The sequence below is a fragment of the Tasmannia lanceolata genome, unplaced genomic scaffold (genome assembly GCF_043159265.1).
Source record: "Tasmannia lanceolata isolate RefF3 unplaced genomic scaffold, GAP_Taslan_0.1 ptg000018l, whole genome shotgun sequence".
Lineage (NCBI taxonomy): Eukaryota > Viridiplantae > Streptophyta > Magnoliopsida > Canellales > Winteraceae > Tasmannia > Tasmannia lanceolata.
Genome location: NW_027518695.1, coordinates 32,582,252 through 32,601,788, shown reverse-complemented (window position 1 = coordinate 32,601,788; position 19,537 = coordinate 32,582,252). Strand labels below are relative to the sequence as shown.

The window sequence follows — 19,537 nt, the reverse complement described above, 5'->3', positions numbered from 1 at the left end:
AGAGTGAAGGAAACACAAATCTCGCCCTTTTGTATTCTAACTCTATGTGGTTAGTTCTCTCATGAAAGACATGATCGGTAGCAATGTGAATAGCAGCCTTATTGTCATAATAAAGCTGAGCTGGAAGAGATGAGGGGAAACCAATCTCAGATAAGAGAGATCGCAACCAGATAAGCTCTCCACTCGTATGTGACATGGCTTAATCTTCTGCACTAGATTTGGAAATTATGTCTTGTCTCTTGCTTCGCCATGACACTAGGCTACCCCCCAACAAAGGTACAATACCCAGTGGTGGATCTCCTATCTGCTGGATACCCTGCCCAATCCGCAACACAAAAATCTTCTAAATTCTCATGCCCTTGCTTCTTGAATAGGCGGCCTTTTCCTAGCGCGCTTTTCAAGTAGCGGAGAATCTGAATAACTGCTGCCCTGTGGGAGGTGCGTGGATCGTTCAAAAATTGACTGAGTACCCCTACTGCATATGTCTGGCTGAGTGACTGTGAGATAAATAAGCTTCCCAACAAGTCGTCGATACCTGCCAGGGTCATCCATCAAGTCTCCCTCATCTGCAAGCAGTTTTGTATTTGGGTCCATGGGAACAGCAGTTGGTTTCATACCCATAGAACCTGTCTCCTCCAATAAATCTAGCACATGCTTCCTCCGCGAGAGGGAGAGATTACTGCCAAAATAAGCTACCTCAGTCCCAGAAAATATCTTAGACGGCCCAAGTCTTTTGTGGAGACTCTTTCTGTAGAAAGCCCTTCAACCCCTGTATGCCAGCTGTGTCCCTCCCTGTAATGATAATATCATCCACACAGACTATGAGAATGACAAACTCAGCATCAGAACGATGGCTAAAAATAGAGTGGTCAACTACACATTGCTTCATGCCAAAGCGCATGACAGTTGTTAGAGAGAAGGGATGAAGAGGAAGAAAGTGAGTTAGGGATCCTCCCCCTCACTAAAAGAGGACATACAAAATGACCAATATGCCTTAAGGCTACAATACACACACCCCCTCAAGCTAGAATGTATATATTATACATTCCAAGCTTGCTACAAATGTCATTCAATTTTGCATTACTTAAGGGCTTAGTGAAAACATCCGCAAGTTGGTCCACTGATCGAGTGAAGGAAACATGAATCTCGCCTCTATGTATTCTCTGGCGAATGACGTGACAGTCAACCTCTATGTGCTTGGTTCTCTCATGGAAGACATGATTGGTGGCTATATGAATCGTAGCTTTATTGTCACAATCAAGCTGAGCTGGAGACGATGAAGGAAAACCAATCTCTGATAGGAGAGAACATAGCCAAATAAGCTCTCCATGGGTATGGGACATGGCTCGGTACTCTGCTTCGGCACTAGACTTGGAAACTGTGTCTTATTTCTTACTCTTCCACGACATTAAATTTCCACCAGCAAAGGTACAATATCCAGTGGTGAATCTCCTATCTACTGAAGATCCTGCCCAATCTGCATCACAGAAGCCTTCCAACCTGATAGCACCTGGCGCCTGATGTAGGATCGGGAAGAGAAATAGAAGAAAGGGGAGAAAAGAGAAGACGAAGAGAAGAGGGAAGAATAGAAGAAGAGAAGAAGAATAGGAGAAGAAGTGAAGAAGTAGAAGTAGAAGAAAAGAGATAGGGAGAGATAGAAGAAGAATATGAGAAGAAGAGGAATAGAGGAAGAAAGAAATCTGGGGGAGAAGCCCTTAAATTTTTATTCAATAGTCATCAAAGTTATTAATCTCTACTACATAAGGCCTATATATAGGCAATGGAACTAAAAGTCCATGGAAAATAAAATCTCTAAAAAAATAACATGGAAAATAAAATCTCTAAAAAAATAACATGGAAAATAAAATCCTAGAAACTAAATAACATGGAAATAAAATCCTAATGGGCAAATATGCCTCTTATTTGGCCTACTATCTACATTGTTCTCCCCCGTTTGAAAAGAACTCGACCTCGAGTTCTAGTCCGCCTAGATCAAATATGTAGACGACCCACTCAAGCAGCATAAGTCATCGTAATCTATCGGCGACACTCCTGATGTGTAATGCTCGTAACAACCGTGAGAAGCATCTGAAATGCCGACGAAGTGAGAAGGAAAATATTGCCCACGTGGAATCATAAAAACGTGAACCTCTCCTAACAAGTAATGAGGCTGGGAAAATGGCAACATACTCCTCCTGGATCAGTGGGATCGGCATAACAACTACGGGTAGTATGAATCCATGACTAGCCTCAATAAGGTCATCATATACTGGTATCACATCTGACGCAATGGAATCAACAACAAAGTCATCTGCTAGAATCGTATCTGGCATAGTGATACAGACGGGCAATCCTCCTGATCAATTTGTGTAACAAGCACCTCTATTTCAGCAATAATCTCGACCATCTGCTCACTGTCTCAAAGATAGTGCATTCCTCAACAATATGCTCTCGAACATCCGTCTCAAGTAATGGCTCGTCAAGCAAGGCACTCGCCTCTGACTCATGACGGTGCTCGGTGGACTCTGTCAAAGAATCAACCTCACATGGCTCTAACACAATATTTGTGGAAGTGTCAAGCTGTCTCTCTAGATGCTCAGCAATACCAGTATTGAGGAAATCTCTGAATCATCATGCTCGTCGACATCGACCTCATCAATCATTGGATTCTCTGCCTCTATAATGATCTCATCCACAATATCATCTGTCGGACCAATAGCATCATCTGTGACTGGCTTGTCAATAGTGTTAGCAAATTCCTTCGCTGTGTCAATTTCGGCCTCTCGTGCACGACGGACTGCGACGTTTCGTTCAAGGCGGGCGGCGGCTTCACGTTCGCGTACCAATTTCCTCTCATCCAAGTCACGCGCTATCCTTTCTAAGATTGCCTGAAATTCAGCTTCTAGTGCAAGTCGAGCAGCTTCTTCTCATAGAGCGGCTTCCTCACACATCAATCTTTGTTTATACACTACTCGCTCACGTTTCAATTTCTGCTGATAATGATATCTATAAATGTTCATAAATTCATAACGAACTTCTTCCCATAGATGGAATCGTGGCTTGCCTAAGTCACTGCGTCTAGCACGAAGAATTGCCATTTGGACTTGGCGTCTCTGCAAAGTGAATCCTTGACACAACGAATGGTGTTTTTTTTTAATGGTGAATATCATTAATATAAAAAGGAAGAGACCGAGAAGGCCATAACAATATATACAGAGCAAAAATAATACAAAGTACACAAAAACTATCACGGCGGTAAAAAATCAAATTTCTCCACGCTTGCTAGGAGAACCCCATCTCGGGCTAGTTTATCCGCTACGACGCTTGCGAGCTTCTTTACTTGATAGGCTATTATAGTAGCTTCTCCAACTCGGTCTTGAATTTCATCAAAAAGTGCCGCAAACCTCCACGGTATTCAGTGATTGCCATTGAGCCATTTTATCACATTCATTGAGTCTCCTTCAATTTCCACCTTTTCCATGTCTACATTCATAAGAAGCTTTATACCATAGTGAATGGCCCTTACTTCCGCCTCATTGGTATCCGCTACCCCAATCAGACCAAGAAGGCCCATATGACATTTCCTTGGCCATCCCTTAAAACTCCCCCAATTCCAGATGGGCCCGAATTTCCCATACTAGAACCATCGAAGTTAAGTTTTAAGAGCCCTTGATCGGGTGGCTCCCAAGATTGGGTTATTCTAGGTTCATTCCTTACACCCTCACATATCACTCTATATCCATGCCACAAATCATAAGTAGACACAAATGCAAAACTTGGAATGGTTCTAACCCAAGATATTGTGACTGCTATAATTTTGTTAAATAGAAAGAGAGTTCTCTTTTAGACTTCTTTAAACACCCTAGCATTTCTTTCTTTCCAAAGAATCCAAATCATTGCAGGGAATGATACATCCCACAATATTTTCCCTTTTCCCTTCCAAGGAGACATTTGCCAATTATCAAACAACTGAGTTAGTTTACCCGGTAGAACCCATGCAACTCCGAACCTCAACAATAGTCTGCACCACAACTCTCTTGCCACCTTGCACTGCACTAGCAAGTGATCCACTGATTCCCCCGCCTCTAAACATAGGGAGCAATGATTTATGATTATCATTTTCCTTTTCCTTAAGAAATCAACTATTTGTATCCTTTTCAAGATGGCCGCCCACGCAAAGGCACAAACTCTTGGAGGCACTTGGTTGGTCCATACTTTGGCCACTGTGGAGGACACAAGACATGGCACTAAGTGATGATAGAAGGATTTCACCGAGAATTCTCCCCCCGAGTTCCAGATCCAAATTCTTTTATCCTTCCCAGATGATTTAATGTAGCACTTTTCCAAACTTTCCAACAACATGTCCATGGACTGAAGCTCTCTTTCAAAAAACTTTCTCCTAAACATAGGAGACCAGATTATTCTGTTGTTACTACGAGTAAAATAATCATTTACCAATGCATTTCTATCTGCTGCTGCCACATATAAATCAGGAAACAAAGCCATCAGAGGACGATCCTCACACCATTTATCACACAAAAATCTAATTCTATCTCCTGCATATACCCTAAACCTGATCCCTTCTGCGAACTTTGGCTTGAGTTGCAAAACATCACGCCACAGTGTGGTTCCTTTCTTACTGAAATTATCTTCTGAGACCCATTTCCCTACATCAGAACCGTACTTGTTGTCAATCACTTTGGCCCATAACTGAGAACCCTCCTCCCCAAATCTCCAAAGCCATTTGCCCAGAAGAGCTTGGTTTGTCTCCTTTATTCTCTGAATACCAAGACCTCCTGCTTTGATAGGCATGCACACCTGCTTCCACTTCACCAGTGGTATTCCTTTCTTCTCATCTGATCCCCCCGCCATAGAAATCTCCTTTGAATCTTTTCCAACCTGAGAGCTATACTCACAGGACATTTCACCATCGAAAGCTGGTAGATAGAAATATTAACCAGTACTGCCTTAATCAAAGTAATTCGGCCACCTCTAGAGACAAGGTTCGTTTTCCATGTGTCAAGTCTTCTTTCAACCCTTGCAATGATCGGCTCCCAACTTTCTTTCTTAGGTCTGCCCACTACCAGAGGCAAACCCAAATAGGTGGAAGGGAAAAGTTCTACAAAGCACCCAAGAATCCCTGCCAAGCTATGGGTTGTTTCTGAATCCAGGTTTATACCATAAACCTTGGACTTATGGAAGTTAGACCTTTGACCCGTTATCACCTCGTAGCATCGGAGAACCACTTTCAGATTCACTACATGCAACATATCAGGACAGCTAAACAGTAACGTGTCATCGGCAAACTGGAGATGAGAGATCGCCAAACTCCCAGACTCCACTTCAAGACCTTTGATCAGCCCTCTTTCCTTTCCTCTGACCATCAACCTGCTTAGAGTCTCTGCTACTATGACAAATAAGAAAGGGGATAACGGATCACCTTGCCTCAGACCTCTTGAAGACTTAAAGAATCCTTGAGGGGATCCATTGATGAGAACAAAAAACCAAGCGGAAGACACACATTTCATCATCCAAGATCTCCATTTTATTCCGAAACCCATTCTCCCAAGAAGATAATCAAGGCAACCCCATTCCACCCTATCGTAGGCTTTTTCCATGTCTAGCTTGCACACAACTACCTTACTTCCCATTCTTACCTGATAGTCAATCACCTCATTGGAAATAAGAGCGCAATCAAGAATATACCTTTTATGTATAAAAGCACATTGGTTAGGGGATATGATTTTATGTGAGACCTTTTTAAATCTTTCTGCTAGAACTTTAGCAAGGACTTTGTATAAACATCCAACCAAGCTAATTGGTCGGACGTTCTACACCTACGATCCTCCTTTAATTTTTGGAATGAGAGCGATGAAAGCTGCCCCTATCCCCCTATCGAGCTCCATACCATCATAGAATTGATGAAAGAAGCTCTTGATATCATATTGAACATCACCCCAACATTGTTGGAAGAAAGTTAGGCAAAAACCATCCGGACCAGGAGCCCTATCCTTTCCCAAGGAGAAAACCCCCATTTGTACTCAGAAAAAGGCCTTTCCAATGAAGCTCTATCATGCTCCCATAGCTGTCCAAATTCCACTTCTTCAAGAATGGGTCGTTCAACTGCTTCAGAAGAATATAGATTCTTATATAAATTCAAGATTTCTGAGATAATAGCATGTTTATCATCTGAGAGGTTCCCATTTACTTCCATTACTTCAATTCAGTTTCCCCATCTTCGCACACCAGCCATAGCATGGAAATAAGCAGTGTTCTCATCGCCTTCTTTTAGCCATTTCACCCTTGATTTCTACCTCCAAGATATTTCCTCTTGCAACACTATTCGATTATGTTCCTCTTTCAATAAACCCGCTTCTTCCCCTTCTTCAACACTTGCAAGACCAGCCTCTTCCTTCTCCACAAGTTCCTTCATTCTAGACAAAAGCCAAACTTTTCTTTCATTTTTAGTTCTTGCATTCTCCTTATTCCACTCCTTTAATTTTTTCTTCACATACCGAAGCTTTGAGCCAATGATAACATCTACTTTCCCACCACCACATGTTCTTTCCACCAATTACCCAGCTTCTCCTCCATCTTTGGGATTTCCAACCATGCCAAATCAAACCTGAACGAAGGACCCCACGACTCTAATCACAGGTCCAAAAGATCCGGCAATGGTCCGAAACTGAATGCTGTAAAGCCATTTGACAAACATCCGGAAAGCGCTCAAGCCACCGAGGACAAATCAAGAATCTGTCGAGTCTACTTCTGCTTTCACTTCGAGACCAAGTAAGCTGAGCTCGTATCAGAGGGAGATCAATTAGTTCATGCCTGGCAATAAACGAATGGCTATTTCATGATTATAACCATACTACTTATGATATGCATCAAGTGCCTCAATCCATTTTAGAAATGCATCATCGACATCTCTATAGGGATAGTGATGTCCATCATAACCATAGAAATATGGAACAAATGGCGAAGCCACAAGGATCGGTGTCGAAAACTGAAATCAACCGTCTGATCTGTTTGTCATATCGAATGGAAGACACTGCTTTTCGCGGATCTCATATCGGACTCCCGGATGGCTTGGATCTGCAATCGGACCAAAACGGATGGACGGCCAAAGTTAGTCATTGTAGTGCTTGTGCTCGCTAGTGACTTCTGAAAGTGGGCTGGATATATTCTAAAAGTTGTAACGATCAACTTTCCTGTTGATAGCGAAACCCAATTTTGAGCGGAAATGGCTCAGATGAGGAGAGAGAAAATGAGATGAGGGATAAGAGAGAGTGTAGAAAGAGAAAGAGAGAAAATAATTTTTTCTCTCTCTTTTTTTTTTTTTTTGAGAGGTGCCTAAAGGTAAAAGAGGGGCGTGGGGGTGAAATCACCCTTCCTTAATGTGGAAGGGGTGCCCAAAGGAAGAATGGGGGTATGCTGCCCTCTTATTTTCTTTTTATTGATTTTTTCTCTATTTATAAAAAGAGGGGGGTGCCTAAGGGGAATATGGGGGTGGAACTTACCTTAGTTTATAAGGTATGCAATGTAATAGGGGGGGTTGTTCAAGGAGAAAATTGCGGGGCTATTATATAAGATAAGATCACTTAGCCTATTCTTTTTTTCCTTTTGAATGACACGTATGGCTATAGCTATTAAATAAGAAAGAATATGTATGTGACACGTACAGCTAAAGCTATTTAATAGGAAAGAATAGACTAGATAACCTTACTTTCTTTTCCGGATATAACACTTTCCACTATATACACAGTATCTATTGTTGTGGCAAAAGTTACTGTTGTGGGAAAAGAACGGGTAAAAAAGGTAACTCAAGGCAAATTAAAGAAGTTAGAGACTGTCGCTGCAATTTATGCAAACAGTTAATGGACACATCTCCTATTCACTTACTTTTCTTTCACAAAAAGTAACCCTCTTTTCCTATATCAGATATCTTACCTTGCCTTTTATTGGAAAGATGTGCAAGTTAACTTGCCTAGATAGAAACTGTATCCAGGGAATATGCAAAAGAGCTTTTCTTTCGGATCTTTGGCAGCTCGACTTAGGACGGAAAATCCGGCAATATGATAATACGCTTAAGTGAGAAAAATCCGGCAAGGTCGATGATCTACTTAGGATGGAAATTCAGGCTTCGGGTGGATAAGGAAGAACTTATGGTGTGTGTATCAGGTAATAGATTATGGATTCTAAGAGGGCTGGAGGGTAAGGGTGTATATACGTTCTGGAAGGGCTGAGAAGATAGAATTAACTAGGTTTTGGCTCACTTCTACTGGCTGATTAACATCAGAGGGTGTGGGAAAGAGGAAAGGGTTAAGTGGCTAAACAGAAGGGAGTTTGAGCTGCGGTTTGCGTCAAACTTTCAGGGGTTTTGTGCACCAAAACTCAGGACTGATCATGCAATGATCTGAAGCCGGGAGAGGCTATTCATCTGGGCTCGGTTCTTACGGCTGCGGCGATGCAGCTTGCGATTGATTGAGAAGACTTGGAAGAAAATCGCTAGAACTCTTGGATCTTTTGCCCTGATACCAAATTTGATGTAGGATCGGGAAAAGAAATAGAAGAAAGGGGGAGAAAAGAGAAGACGAAGAGAAGAGAGGGAAGAAAAGAAAAAAAGAAGAAGAATAGGAGAAGAAGTGAAGAATTAGAAGTAGAAGAGAAGAGATAGGGAGAGATAGAAGAAGAATATGTGAAGAAGAAGAGGAATAGAGGAAGAAAGAAATCTGGAGAAGCTCTCAATCTTTATTCAATAATCATCAAAGTTATTAATCTCTACTACATAAGGCCTATATATAGGCAATGGAACTAAAATACCATGGAAAATAACATCTCTAAATATAACATGGAAAATAAAATCCTAGAAACTAAATAATATGGAAATAAAATCCTAATGGGCAAATGTGCCTTTTATTTGGCCTATAATCTGCATCAGCGCCCCTTTCAAGTAGCAAAGAATCCGAATCACTGCTGCCCAGTGTGAAGTACGGAGTGAGCTCATACGCTGGCTGACGACACCAACAACAAATGATATATCTACATGAGTGACTGTAAGATATATGAGCTTACCCACCAGCCTCATGTATCTGCTAGGATCATCTAATAAATCCTCCTGTATCTGCCAGGATCATCTAATAAATCTCCTCCTTCTGGAAGAAGTTTCACAATTGGGTCCATAGGAATAGAAGCAGGTTTCACTCCGAGATGACGTATCTCCTCAAGAAGGTCCAGCACATATTTTCTCTGTAAGAGAGAGAGATGCCTCTAGTGGAACAAGCAGCCTCAATGCCAAGAAAGTACCTAAGACGACCAAAGTCTTTAGTTGAAAACTCTTTCTGCAAGGTCTTCAGCTTGTGTATCCCCACTAAATCACTGCCCGGAATGATAATGTCATCAACATATACTATCAATAGCACACAACCAGCAGCAGAGTGACAACTGAAGACGGAGTGATCAACGGCACATTGCTTCATGCCAAAACGCATGACAACATCACTCAACCTCCCAAACCAAGCTCTAGGAGACTGCTTGAGGCCGTATATAGATCTCCTCAACCGACACACTGAGGAGGACATCTCCCCCTAGCAACATACCCAGGAGGTTGCTCCATATAAACCTCATCAGTAAGCTCACCATGTAAGAAGGCATTCTTGACATCTAACTGGTGCAGGTGCCACCCTTGGTTAACACCAAGTGAGATGAGAACCCGAACAAAGGGGATCTTAGCGACAGAAGAGAATGTCTCGTTATAATCAACTCCAAAGGTTTGAGTATAACCTTTGGCAACCAACCTCACCTTAAGGCGCTCAACAGTTCCGTCAGGTAAGTATTTGACTGCATAAACTCAGCGGCAACCTACAGGCCGAGCCCCAGGAGGAAAGGGAACCAACTCCCATGTATGATTGGCCTGAAAGGCGTCCATCTCAAGACCCATGGCCGCATGCCAACCCGGATGATCAAGAGCTGCTGGCAAGGACTGGGGCAAAGAAACAGAAGACAAAGACAAAACTCCGAAATATAGGAGTGAGAGAGTCATATGAAATAGCTGAGGAAATAGGATGAGCAGTACTATGAGAGCAAGTACGAGAAGCAATGGGAGAATCTGAAGTAACAGTAGGAGGGGGGAGAATAGGTACCTGAGAGGTGGAGGTCGTGATCTCTGGCTGAGAGGGAGATAGCGCAGGCAAAGGATGATGATCTCCAGACTTCGGCCGGCGCTGATATGTCTTCATAAGAGCTGGCGGTTGAGCCTCAGGCGCCTGTAATAAAGAAGAGGGCTCACACACAGTGGTAGACTCAAGTACCGGCAAAGGAGAAGGTATAGGGTATAGAAGAACTAGACAAGGAAGAGGGATATCCGAATAAAAAACGGTGGGATAATCCTCATGAGAAGTGACAAAGTATGACTTTGACTCGAAAAAGGTGACATCGGCAGAGATAAATGACCGACGCAAGCGAGGACTATAACAGCGATAACCTTAGGTATAAATTCCGTTCCGTTCCGGCCGGAACGGAATGGGCATATTTTTCGTTCCGGCCGGAACGGTCTAGAAAGGCGGAAAAAATTCAAAAAAATTCAAAACAAATTCAAAAAAATTACTAAAATGCCATTAAGGCCGTTGGGGAGTGTATTTTAAAGATTTGCCCTCGTTTTATCACCGTTTTATAGTTGTTGGGAGGGCATTTTTCGTCTTTTTTCAAAAAAAATTGAAAAAAAATAAAAAAAAATCCACAAAATTACATAAATTCATTTATGGCTGTTGGGGAGTGTATTTTACACATTTGCCCTCATTTTGTGACCGTTTTATAGTTATTAGGAGGGCATTTTTCGTCTTTTTGCAAAAAAATTGAAAAAAATAAAATAAAAATCTCAAAAATTACAGAAATGCCATTATAGCTGTTGGGGACTGTTTTTTTCACTTCTACCCTCATTTTATGACCGTTTTATAGCTGTTGGGAGGGCATTTTGCATCATTTTTCACCCCAAAAGCTATAAATAGCCCTCTAACCATTGTTTTTTCACAATTCTTTTTTCACAACTCATTTCCTCTTCAAATCTTCTCCTACAACTACAACTCTTTTATCTCCTACACTACACTACATACAACTATATCTACTTCTCCTACAACAACAAAGATCATCTCAAAGGCTTTTATTATTTCAATTCCACTACAAGCTCAAGAAGATCAAAGGCTTTTTTTATCTCCCTACAACAACAAGCTCTACTATACTAAAGACAAGGGCTTCTCTTCTACAACCTAAGGCTTCTTCAACTTATTCTCTCATCCAAAAGGCGTACGGAAAGTTAAAGCTTTATTTGATTTAATTTCCTTTCATTCCTTATTCTCTCTCTCCATTTCAACTTAAAAGATGAGTTCTTCTGAAGGAGCCTCATCTATTGGTTCCGCACCCACTAGATCGGATGACCCGGCATGGGCTTATGGCCTAGTAATTCTGGGTCAAAAAACTGTGTTAAATGCACCTTTTGTGAAAAACTCATAAAGGGTGGAGGTATAACCCGGTTTAAAGAACATCTAGAGGGTGTTCCTGGCGATGTGCGACATGTAAAAAAGTTAATGCCGATGTAAAATGGAGAATGACACCAATGTTAGGCGAAATGAGAAAAGAAATGGCTAGGAAAAGTGTATCAAGGACAGAGGTGGGTAGTTTTTATGCCGCACCAGAAGAAGAAGATGTGGAGGAGGGGGAGGGGGATGAGGACGACGAACCGATGGGACCACCTCAGCCTAGGAATAAGGGGAAAGCAGTTGTTGTAGAACCGAGTGGGGCAAAGAGGAAAAAGAAGGGTTTTGTAGGGGGGTTAAGAGATTTCTTTGCACCACGAACAACCCCTGGATCCCAGCCAAGCATTAAGAGTGCTTTGGCAACAAAAGAAACACTTGATCGGGCAAATATGGCAGTTGACATGCTTTGTTATGATGCCAACCTGCCTTTCAATGTTGCTAATTCACCATATTGGCAGCCAATGTTTGATGCCATAAATGCAGTAGGCTCAGGTTATAAGGTGCCTTCTTTTCACGATTTACGGGGGGGGTATTGAAGAAAACTGTAGAAGATGTACACAACTACTTGGGGGAAGTTAAGAATTCATGAAAAACTAGTGGTTGTAGTATTATGGCTGATGGATGGACAGACACCAAACAACGTGCCTTAATTAACTTTTTGGTGTACTGTCCTAAAGGAGTAGTTTTCCTTAAATCTGTTAATGCATCTAGTGTAGTGAAGAATGTTGAGGCATTGTTTGCAATTTTTGATGAGATTGTTTTGGAGGTAGGTCCGGAAAATATGGTGCAGTTTATAACTGATAGTGAGCCAAGTTATAAAGCTGCTGGGAAGAAGTTAGAAATCAAATATGCCACATTCTTCTGGACTCCGTGTGCAGCCCATTGTTTAGACTTGATTTTAGAGCACTTGGGCAAACCAGATGTGTTTCCTCTCATAGGAAGCACAATTAACAGAGCTCAGAAGATTACGAGGTTTATCTACAACCACGCGGCTCTATTGAACTTGATGAGACAGAAATTCGCGGGTGGGAGGGACTTGTGTCGTCCTGCGTGGACTAGATTTGCTACCAATTTCATTAGTATACAGAGTCTGGTGCTTCATAGGAAAGCCCTACTACAGATGTTCGTGTCTGATGAGTATGCTGCTAGTAGGTACATTCGACATAGATTGAGTGAAGAGATCGTGAGTACAGTGTTGGATAAACAATTTTGGGACAACTACAAGCATATTCTAAACATCAACGAGCCATTACTGAGGGTGCTGCGTTTGGTAGACCGGCAAGACAAATCAGCAATGGGTTACATATATGAGGCCATGGATAGGGCCAAAGAAAACATCAAGGCTAGGCTAAAGAACAAGAAGTCAGATTATGCTCCCATCTGGAGGATTATTGATCAAAGATGGGACAAACAGCTTCACAGTCCCCTCCATGCAGCGGGATACTTTCTTAACCCTGCTCTCTTTTTCAGTCCTACATTCTCCAAGCATCATGAAGTCACCCGAGGTTTGATTGAATGTATTAATCGACTAGTACCTGATGAAGTTACACAGGACACCATCACCAGTCAAATTGAGAACTATCGAGAGTCCACTGGCATGTTTGCAATGAAGATGGCAATTCGCAACCGAGGCAGATTGGGACCAGGTATATTGGTTTGTTCATTTAATTAAGTATATTTTATTTAAAATTTCCACAAGTAAATGCTTAACTATTATTGTTTCCTTTACAGTTGCATGGTGGAACCAGTTTGGAAATGACGTCCCGGACTTACAGAGTCTCGCCGTCAGAATTCTCAGCCAAACCTGTAGTGCTACTGGATGTGAAAGGAACTGGAGCACTTTCGAGCACATCCACTCGGCAAAAAGAAACAGGTTGGAGCACCAAAGGTTGAATGACTTGGTATTTGTCCATTACAACCTCAAGTTTCGAAAAAGGTATGCTACTTAATTGAATTAAAATTAATTTTCTCATATTTCATCACGTGCCTTTAAATTTTAAGTATTACTTATTAATTTATGTTGGACATTCTTTTCAGGGACTTAAACAGAAGATCTTCTACCACTAGCGACCCACTGAGTATAGATCACCTAGATGTTATGATGGATTGGGTTGCGGAAGATGAAGATGTCATTCTGACACCAGACGACATTGGATGGGAAAATATTGAAGCGCCTTCTAGAGTTGATGTGGCCGACGAGGACGACGAGGACGCAAACCTTGAGGACACTCCTCCAAGAGGTGGTGGTGACGGCGATGATGAGGGCTACCAGTCGGTTGAGTATGATGATCCTCAACCAGATTCACCACCATTTTGATTTAGATTTAGAGATGATATGAGATGTGGCTAGCACTATGTATTTGGCTTTTGTTCTTCTATGTTCTATTTTTTTATGTCTTAGTTGTATTAAACTTTGGTTTTTAAGTAATAAAGATGTCTTTTAGTTCATTTAAGTGTTTCTTATATTTTTCTAACAATTTCTAATTTTTTAGGATTTTTTTCATATTTTTAACTATTTGTTTCGACCGGAACGGAAAGTTTCGACCGGAACGGAAAGTTTCGACCAGAACGCCGAACGAAACGACCGAAACACCGGAACGTTCCGTTCCGGTAGCCAAAACGGAACGGTGAACGGAACGGAATTTATAACTAAGGCAATAACCTTTCTGGGTCCGTGAGTACCCGAGAAAGATGCACCGTTCAGCCCAAGGGTCCAACTTATCTAAGCCAGGACCAAGGTTGTGGACAAAGCACACAACCAAAGATCCGAGGGGTGAGAGGAAAAGGGTCATGATGAGGACGTAACACAGCAAAGGGAGAAGAACCACCAAGGACCGAGGAAGGAAGCCGGTTGGCTAGGTGACATGCAGTGAGGATGGCATCAGCCAAATAACTTTTGGGGACCCGCATTTGAATAAGAAGAGTACGGGCCCCATCTAGTAAAGATCTCATCTTCCATTCAACTACCCCATTTTGTTAGGAGGTATGGGCACAGGAAGATTCGTTGACAATGCCACGAGTAGAAAGGAAATCCCGAAACCCATTGGATTTGCAAAAATACTCCCTATCGTTATCTGTGCGCAAACATTTGAGGGTACAATCAAATTGATTTCTAACCTCGGCATGAAAAGTGCGAAAAACAGAGAAAATCTCAAACCGTTCCTCAAGTAAATAGAGCAAAGTCATGTGAGAAAAATCATCAATAAAGACAACAAAATATTTATATCCAAAAATAGAGGCAGTCCTCACAGGACCCCATACATCTGAGTGCACTATATCAAAAGGGTGCGAGGCCCGACTGTAATACCCGGTAAAAATAACAGTTATTATGCATAAAAACTATTTACATGTTACTATTTCCCTCATTTTTTTCCCTGATCGTTGTTATTTTCAAGGTCAAGCATCTTCAAATTTTCAATTCTCCCTAATCGTTGTCATCTTCAAGGTCAAGCATCTTCAATTTCCCACTTCTCTGGTTTGATAAGGCAGGTGATAGCTAGACTCGACTTGTATCTTTTCTCAATGAAAGTGATGGGGATATGATTATATGTTATTTTGATATTTCTTATCTGTTTTACTGTTTGATTTTGGTAAAATCATGTTTGATTCAAAAAGATGAAATGTTCTTGAAAATGAAACGAAATGTTGGATTTCATATGCACGAAAAGTTTGAACGAAAATGAGAAAAGAAAGAAATGGAAGAAGTAAATATGCGACAGTATATCTCTCGTGTGACGTGTTTGTACCTCTTAGCCATCGACTTACCCAAAAGCGGAAGCGGGCCAAGGCCAAAGCGGACAATACGTGGAGGAGGCTGATCGTGACAGAAAACTTCGGAAATGGAAACTGTTGGAAACTATTGGCTTTTAATTGGTTTGTTTTTCCACTATCTGGTTTGATTGTTTCTACCAAAAATATTGTTAGTATTAGTTTTGACTCATTATGTTCTAGACAAAATACTGCATATTTTTATAGAACTCTCTTATTAATGATTTCAGTCACTTGTCAAAGCTTCTATATACTTGCTTTCCTAACCCACTTTTTCCCACCAGGATTTGAAAATTTAGATACGGGAGTATTTGTCAATGAGGAACCTTAGTTATGAGAAGTGTGAAGCCACTTGAGGAAATACGGAAATGATGAACCTAGTCAATCTCCTCAGATGTAAAAAGGTTTTAAATATGTCATACTTGGGATTTTTGTAAATTCAGGATGTACTTTAACCTTCCGCTGCGTAATTACAGGAATAAATATGTTTTGTTGCCCGTAGCAATCCATGCAATAAAAATTCGGGTTGTTACAGTTGGTATCAAAGCTGTATCTCCTCTAGTAGGGTGTGTTGGTCCCACACCAGAAGCGGAGAGAAAAAGTTCTTGGGCTATTTGTGTAGATCCCGACCTTCCCTGTGTAGAGGCGTCTTTTGCGGAAAAACAAAACCAGGATGGCTGCAGTCTAGAACCATACAATATCATAGCCACCAGATTTAGTCTGTGAGGAACCTGGTTGCATGAGTCTTAGGATGTCTTAGGAAAGGGGTTAGATAGATGAAACAAAGACAATAGATCGAGCTTGAAATATATCTAATCCTTCGTGTGTTCGTCTTACATATGCAGAATGTAACCATTGTTTGTTGTTACGATTAGGGTAGAACCATTTTCTCCTGAGAGTATGGAGAGAGGAATTTCGGGGACGAAATTCTTTTAAGGGGGGTAGAATATATTACTCGGTAAAAATAACAGTTAATATGCATAAAAACTATTCACATGTTACTATTTCCCTCATTGTTTTCCCTGATCGTTGTTATTTTCAAGGTCAAGCATCTTCAAATTCCCACTTCTCCCTGATCGTTGTCATCTTCAAGGTCAAGCATCTTCAATTTCCCACTTCTCTGGTTTGATAAAGCAGGTGATAGCTAGACTCGACTTGTATCTTTTCTCAATGAAAGTGATGGGGATATGATTATATGTTATTTTGATATTTCTTATCTGTTTTACTGTTTGATTTTGGTAAAATCATGTTTGATTCAAAAAGATGAAATGTTCTTGAAAATAAAACGAAATGTTGGATTTCATATGCACAAAAAGTTTGAACGAAAATGAGAAAAGAAAGAAATGGAAGAAGTATATGTGGGACAGTATATCTCTCGTGTGACGTGTTTGTACCTCTGAGCCGTCGACTTACCCAAAAGCAGAAGCGGGCCAAGGCCAAAGCGGACAATACGTGGAAGAGGCTGATCGTTACAAGAAACTTCGGAAATGGAAGCTGTTGGAAACTATTGGCTTTTAATTGGTTTGTTTTTCCACTATCTGGTTTGATTGTTTCTACCAAAAATACTGTTAGTATTAGTTTTGACTCATTATGTTCTAGACAAAATACTGCATATTTTTATAGATCTGTCTCTTATTATTGATTTCAACCACTTGTCGAAGCTTATATATCCCTGCTCTCCTAACCCACTTTTTTCCACCAGGATTTCAAACTTTGGATGCGGGAGTATTTGTCAATGAGGAACCTTAGTTATGAGAAGTGTGAAAGCCACTTGAGGAAATACGGAAATGATAAACCTAGTCAATCTCCTCAGATGTAAAAAGGTTTTAAATATGTCATACTTGGGATTTTTGTAAATTCAGGATGTACTTTAACCTTCCGCTGCGTAATTACAGGAATAAATATGTTTTGTTGCCCGTAGCGATCCATGCAGTAAAAATTCAGGTCGTTACACCGACTAACAGGCCTAGAAGGAAACGACACACGGTGTTTCCCAAATTCACAGGCCTCGCACTGAAAAGACTGAACAGGAGATGAAATAATAGAGGTCCGCCATAAACTCTCGAGACATGGATGACCAAGGCGGCAGTGCCACTGATAGGCGTTGATGGAACTATGCAAAATGGCAATGGAGGGGCCATAGTCGAGACGATAGAGCCCATCCACCTCACGGCCCGAGCCAATCGTCCTCCCAGTCGAAAGATCCTGAAATAAATAATAAGATGGATAAAATGAGACAGAGCAGTTAAGATGTTTAGTAAGCTAACTGACTAGAAGCAAGCTAAAAGGAGATTTGGGGACACATAAGACGGAGGACAATGTGAGGCCAGGGTGGGGAAATGTCCCCAACACTAGAGATAGGAGTAGAGCTCCCATCGGCAAGGATAATAGACTGAGAATAATGAGGACGAAACGAACGAAGAGAGGAAGAACCTATCATATGATTGGAGGCTCCGAAATCAATGATCAAGGAGAGGGAGCTAGTAAGAAGATATGCAGGGGAGCTACGTGGCTGAGCGAAATCGGCACTCGGAGGGTGGCTGGCCAACATGAGGTGTTAGAAACTAATCATAGTCTGCACGAGAGAGAAAGACCCCATCAGCAGCAGGCGCAGGTCCAAACTGAGATGAAGAGGCCAAGGACTCAGAAGCATCCGGTGCTCAAATGTGTGCGGAGTGGCCAAGGCGAGGCTCAGTGGAAGGGCGCAAGTCAAGGTGCAAAGCATAACATGTCTCAAGATAATGGCCTTCGCGGCGACAGTGAGAACGAAAGGGACGAGGATAGCCACCACGTCCAGCAGCAAGGTTGCGGCCAGCAACACAACCACCACGGCCAGAATCACGTCCATGACCACAACCAAAGGTACCACGACCACGGGTAGCACCATCACCCACTCCATATGCCGCTGTAGCAGTGCTATCAACAAAGGGCCCGACATAGAATCACCAAGAATGCACTGTTGGGCACGCAAATATACCTTCTGAAGGGAAGGCATAGTACCGGATCTAAAGATCTGTTGGCGAAGAGGAAGGAACTCTGAGCACAAAGTCTCGAGGAAGTGGACGTCACGAAGTTGGTCCCCCTGCCCGGTGGCCGTAGTTAGATCAGTCATGAGGGGCATCAAAACATCCAACTGCTGGCAATGAGAAACAAACTGGCTATAATATGTAGAAAGAAGAGTGTCACCCCGCCGGAGATGCATCCACTGTGAATAGGTGGCACATATGCGGGCGAGGTTGCCACCCCATAATAGAGAATCGCGGTGTGATCCCAAATCTGTCGAGAAGTCGAAAGGTGCATCAGAGGCCAGAGGAGAGTACGAATGAGAGCATCATCCTGTTCTCACTTCTCATAAGTGGGATCCGTGGCAGCTGGAGGATCACGACGGATAAGAGAGACCTTCCCCCTAGCAATGAGGTATGTCTCCACAGTAACTTTCCAATTCAAATAGTTTGAACTGTCTAGCTTAACTGTGGTCATGGGTGGGAATGAGCCATCTACTGAAGGAGAGGGACTATACAAAGAGGAGGGTGTGTGACGCTGAGGGGAGGAACCACAGAAGGCTGCCCAAGAGAGAGATACTCAATGATGGGGGAATCCATGTAAAGAAAATGAAGCGAAGATGCCCAAAGACGATAATGGGCGATGAGAGGTGTCAAGGAAAGAGAGCGCGGCTCCAAGAGTAAACAAGAGACGAGGAGGCATGAGAGAGCCTCTAAATCATAAAGGGGCGACAAGGAGTCGAAGCCACGGAAGGAAGAGAAGGATAAGGAGATCTAATACACGAGGGAAGAAGAGAGGATTAGGGTGTGAAGAGAAGTGTGACAGAGATAGAGAGAGAGAGAGAGAGAGAGAGAGATTAGGGGGGTTTACGAGGGGCTGAGAAGAGGGCCGAGGGCTGGGGGCCGAGGGAAGACGGTCGAGGGTCGAGGGCCGAGGGCCAAGCGCCAAGCGCCGAGGGGTTGGGGGCCGAGGGAAGGGCCGAGAGTTGTGGCCGAAAGGAAGAAAGGGATGGGAGAGAGAGTGAGACGAGGGGAGGTGTGGGGCAAGGGGAGGTGGAGGGCCGAGAGGTGATGGAGGTGTCGATGGTGGTCCCTAGGGGATCAAAACCCTAGGGCTCTGATACCATGTTAGAGAGAAGGGATGAAGAGGAAGAAAGTGAGTTAGGGATCCTCCCCCTCACTAATGTATTTATATAAAAGAGAAGATACAAAATGACCACTATGTCCTTAAGGCAA

General features: G+C 42.3%; 1 protein-coding gene across 3 annotated transcripts in view; it reads right to left on the bottom strand.

Moving 5' to 3' along the window:
- LOC143849513 (putative sphingolipid transporter spinster homolog 2) overlaps positions 1-19,537 on the bottom strand; it is an 80,781-nt gene that overhangs the window by 44,645 nt on the left and 16,599 nt on the right. The window lies entirely within an intron of this gene.